Raw genomic sequence first — 5747 nt, forward strand, 5'->3', positions numbered from 1 at the left:
GTTTTACCAAATATAAATAAATAGAGCCGTCAATATGGGCTAGACCCGTTGGACCGACCTAGCCTAACCCAGAATTTAATAGGGGTGGGCTAAAATTTTTGGAGCCCATTTAAGAAAAGAGTTTTTTAGTCCGACCTGAATAAGCCTGTTGATTTGAGGGGCTTGGGAGATATAGGAAGGGTCGGCCCGTGGGCCAATAAGAATTAATTAAAAAAATATAATATAATATTAAAATTTAAAATTAAAGAGAGTCCAAACTCAAAATAATTAGGTTAATATTTCTAAGGGAAAATTGTATATAATTGTAAACTATTAATTCAAATTAAATGCTATAAATATACTTTGATTTATGTGTACCCTATAGCAAACTATAGCTATTTTCGCCACTGTCCTTGGTGTAATCTCGCTCGCCACTCTCGTTTGGTGGCAGTCTCGCTTGCCTCTTTTTTTTTTTACACAAACACAAATGTATAGAGTGCATTTATGTTTATATAAAGCAAGAAAAAATTGTATAGATACATACATTTTCGTTCCCCTGTCCCAGTCTTACTCGCCACTCTACCAAATCTCGCTCGCCACCCTCACCTCTCACGCTTATACAAAAAAAACAAAATTTATAAATTGTGTTTCTGTTTGTATAAACCGAGAGAAAATTTTATATACACATACAAATACATATATTATCGTCCTATACACTTATAATTATTCAACAAAAATACTCCCCTGCCCAGTTTTTTTGGCCTTTCTCTCTTTCTCGTTTTATACAAATTCAAATTGTATATAATTTCTCTCTTTCTCATTTTATTCAATTCAATTCAATTGCATATTTCCTTCCCAAGTATCTTTTTCCTTTCTCTCTTTCTCATTTTATACAAATTCAAATTGTATAAAGCCGTCCTATACACTTAGAATTATAAAATACAAATATTTTCCTACCCAAGTCTCTTTTGCCTTTCTCTCTTTCTCGTTTTATACAAATTTAAATTGTATATAATTTCTCTCTTTCTCGTTTTATACAATTCATTTTATACAATTCGCTTTAATTGTACATGTATAGCAAATATACATATATATGTTTACTATGGAGCGCAATTACGCAAACTCTGCTATAATATACAAATATAATTTTTGTGCTTACTATATGTGAAAGTTGTCCTATTTCTATTTATACATTTATATTTTTATTTGATAAAAAACTTAATAACTATTATAAAGATAATTTATTTGTGGATTTGATTAATAATTAGTAACATTAACATCATGTTATATTGTTTTGTCGATATTTATGATAATATTTTTAAATTATAATTTATAATTTAATTTAATTATTATAAAAATATACATTTTTTGAAAAGTGCGCTGGCCCGGCAAGCTCGTAGCCCACGTACTCGTGAGTTGGCCAACTATTTTCTGGTCCACGTCAAAAATGGGTTAGCCCGACCTGACCTGTAAAATGTCTAAGCCTGTATGGGTTAGCCCGAATAGCACAAATATGCCAAGTAAAGAACACAATATGAAATGGTAAATTGATATAATCAAACAAATAACATATATAATTAAAAAAGAAAGTGCAAATACAATCAAAAATTTATGATCATGCTTTCATGGGCATGTTCAACTAATTTATTCGAATACATTCTATTTTAAATAATAATCCCAAGTTATCATGAATAAGAGAGTGCCAAACTTCATTAACGAATTTAAATTGACTTGGAGATAACTAAAAAAATCTCCAACTAAGCATAATAAAGGAACTTCCAAATTATACAAGGGAAAACATATCAATGAGAGACATAATGCAATACCCACAAATTATATAGAGTTTGAAGATCAGACATTCTCAAAATCAGCCGACCTAAACATATAGAATTATCTATTTTGAAATATAGGAAAGAACGAAATCTAATACCAGCTTTTAATAACACATCACATGTGAAGGATTAAAGCGAAAGATAAATAATGCAACTATTTCACCAAATGAGCAAGAGAAGAGTGACTAATAGGGCAGAATTTTGATCAAAAGCAAACACCATAACAATATTAGATAAAACAATTTAAGTAAAACGAACTATAAAATCATATCTATGAATTATAACACGATATTTCGAGAACAAACAGCCATATTCATGAGGAATTGAATTCCGGATAAAGAGGATCGTACCTAGGGAGGATCTGAGAGATCCGTCTTATCTTTGATTTGCTTCCCAATTCCTGATCGGAGCAGCAACTGTAGCGAGGTCTTGTTGGTCACTGTTTTTGCTGGAGCTTGTTGCGGCTGGTCCTGCAAAATAGAAGGGAGAAAAGGAAAAAAAAAAAGGAACGAGAGGCGGAGGGAGATGAAGCACCGACGGCTGCCGGCTGTCCTTTCCGGGCTGCTACTGGTCGCCTGGCATGCGCCTCGCTGTCACTGTCGGTTGCTGCTGCCTCTCGCTGGCCTGATGCTGCTGCTGTGCGCCTCTCCAGGCGCTGCTGCTTTGCCAGAATCTGTTGGGGAGAAGAGACGGAAAGGGGAAGGAAGAAGAGAGGAGCGGCTGCCACCACTTGGAGGTGGCGATTTCACCCGGAAAGAATGGAGAGAAAGAGAGAGGGGGCTGGCGGCTGCCAAGGAGAGGGGAGGGAGAAGAGAACGAAATTTTTAAGGATTAGGCTCTTTTTAGGTTAGAATAGGTAGATTGAATATGGACCATTGATTTAATAAGAGGTGAAGGTTAGAATTCGATCTAGGATTTAATTTATTAATGGATCGATAAGATTAAAGATGAAGTCTTGAAATTAGATTGGAAAAAATATGGAATGGCTGAAATTGCAATGAGATTCGCTAAAATTGCAAATGAAAGATGGTTATATTTGAAATACAATTGAAATTGGATAGGGTAAAATTGAAAGAAATTGGAATAAAATAAGCTAATTTTTATAAAGTAAACATACTAAAATATATAATTTTATGCAAAATCGACTAAAATTTTAAGCTTTAAATGAATTTTTAAAATAAGCTAATTTTTATAAACTAAACATACTAAAATATATAATTTTATGCAAAATCAACTACAATTTTAAGCTTTAAATGAATTTTTAAAATATGTATTTAATCGAATAGCATTTGTAAAAATGGTTAAAGGTCGATCAAAATTGTGTGTCAACAATCGATGAAGCAATTAAATGAAGAAATCAATATATCTTAACAGTTTGTCAAATGGACTTAATACAAAGCTTTGAATAAAAGACTGGAATGAAATGCTAGGGACAACATCAACTAGCTATGTCTAAAGTACCATGCTAGAATGATAGGTGTAGCATTCTCGAACCCAAGAGACCTACCGAAGTCTGGAGATCGCTGATCCAATCCGCTTCAATGAGTCTTCAAATTGCTCTCTGACCTGCGCCTATAAAAATAGTAATAGTATAGGGTTAGTACACACTTGTACTAAGTATGGGTATATGCACATATACATATAAGGACTATGCATGATCAAGGAAAGCTCTTCCTATAATAACATGCCATTTCTGGAAAGTGAAGTCACTAGACTTTCTTCATTCGTTATTTGTGAATTATGGTATGAATATGACATATTTTAATGCATTCAAAGCACACAAATCATTTTTTATATGAACATAAGACCTTAGAATCATGAACATAATTTTAGAACAACTCGAACGAAAATTTTGAAATTTGCTCCTCAATACCCGAGAGCTCCTTCCCCAACATTAGTTTATTTTTCAGTCTTTTTTTCCCTGTTGATGTGTAGTTCAAAGATCTCTTTAATCTTATGTTTTAATTATAAATGTAATGATTTATTGTAGTCCCATTCCTATAAAGAATCGAGTAAGTAATCCAAAAGACTAGGGAAATGATTTGTCTACCCTTACTACAAGTTATTCTTTCCATTCTTGTTAAATTGGGCATGAAATCTTTATAAGCCAAACTTTATTGGCTAGACTACTTATTTCATCATTTTCATATTATGGAGATAATGGAGAATTTATAAGTCGTTATGTTTTACTCCCCTTTATTTGTATAATATAAGAAGTCATTATAAGCCAATTTTTATTTGGCTATGCCCATTATTTGATCATTTGCATAATGTGAAGATATTGGACCATATATTTTGATTTGACATAAGCCAATAACTTGTTAAAACTTCATTCTTATCAACCACTGATGATTTGATATACTTAAGCTCTTACTTTCTTAGCTTACCTTGAACTTACATTTCTTCTTCTTTCTTTCTTACATTCTTAAAGAAATCTTCAGCATTAAGATCATGACAACCAACATGAAATCCAGTGTTTGCCCTACACCGAAAAGGAGTAGTTTACCGGCTAAAGTGAAACCAAGTCCTGTGTCTTCCCCACACCGAAAAGAGGTGGTTCACAGCTAAAGTAAACCAAATACTTTTTTTGAGCATTTAATTGACATAGATCATGTGAGCTAATCATGAAATTCAGTGTCTGCCTCACATCGGAAAGGGGTGGTTTCACCGGACAAAGTGAAATTGCATCATACCTAGTTCTCTTAGGTGGAATACACTGGCTAGTTCCTATGTTGGCAAAATAGTTCGAAGACTAGGAGACATACAGAGACTACTTATCCACCTTGGTGGTAGCCTCATCTCATGAGGCTTACATGTGCTGGCACAAACTCATTGCTAGTCTATCGGTGCTTTGCTCAACTTCTTTTTCTTTACATCTTTTAGAGTTGACTCAAACATTATGGAAGCTTTCTTCTAGTTATGAGGTTTACTTAACTCTTTGGATAACCGGTCATCCCTTTCTTTACTTGATGAAATGTGAATTTAACCTTATATTATCATCTTGGTGGTAATGAGACTTGCTCACAATTATTAACACCCTTTTATGTGAGTATCTTTAGCATAATTGTGTAGGTGTGAGTGAGACTTGTCTCACTTCTTTTAACATGTCATTCTGGTCAGTTTCATAATTCTTAAACTTTTAATTATGTTATTATTCATCTTATCTTGTTCAATGACAATTGGTAGCTTTATACCACTCCCTCTGAACGTTATGAACTTTGTTCAATGTACTTACTTATATTTATAGTTCATTTGGAAAGGGTATGTTGGGACTTGTCCCAATGATTGGCATACCCTTGGTTATGAATTCAAAGTTAAATTGGTCATGTTTAATTTGGTTTAAATTAGTCGTTAACCAACTTTCACATTTTTTTAAGATAACATTGTAAGCCAATTCTATTACTAGCCAATTTATTGGCATAAGCCAAACATTCACATCTTGTGGTAATCTAATTTACATTTATTTAACTTATAAGTATAATTCAATGAATAATTTATAACACTACATTAAACTTCATAAGCAACTCATAACAGTTCATCTTTCTCGAACACCATTAGACACTACACATTCTTTATCTCATGTAAATAATACTCAAACTATGCGAATCTAATTTGTAAGTCCCATTCGACATTAATAACTCAAGAACCCTACACATGATGATAAATTAGCACTACATACCAATAACATGTTCGAGATTACATTATACAAATTCATAAAATCGAAAACAAGGATAACTAGGGTGATGGATGTTCAATAGTATCATTGGGAATAGCCGTAGTTTCAATATTCATGAATTCAAAGTGTTTGGAAAGCCTCTTGGGGAAAGGAATCCAAGAGAGAAAACTCATAACTTATGTATACTTGAATCTACGAAGATCACCTTGCACAAAAGTCTTGAAGAATACCTTGAAATCGCCTTAGAGAATCGAGAGGAA

Source organism: Solanum lycopersicum, chromosome 8 (genome assembly GCF_036512215.1).
Source record: "Solanum lycopersicum chromosome 8, SLM_r2.1".
Taxonomy (NCBI): Eukaryota; Viridiplantae; Streptophyta; class Magnoliopsida; order Solanales; family Solanaceae; genus Solanum; species Solanum lycopersicum.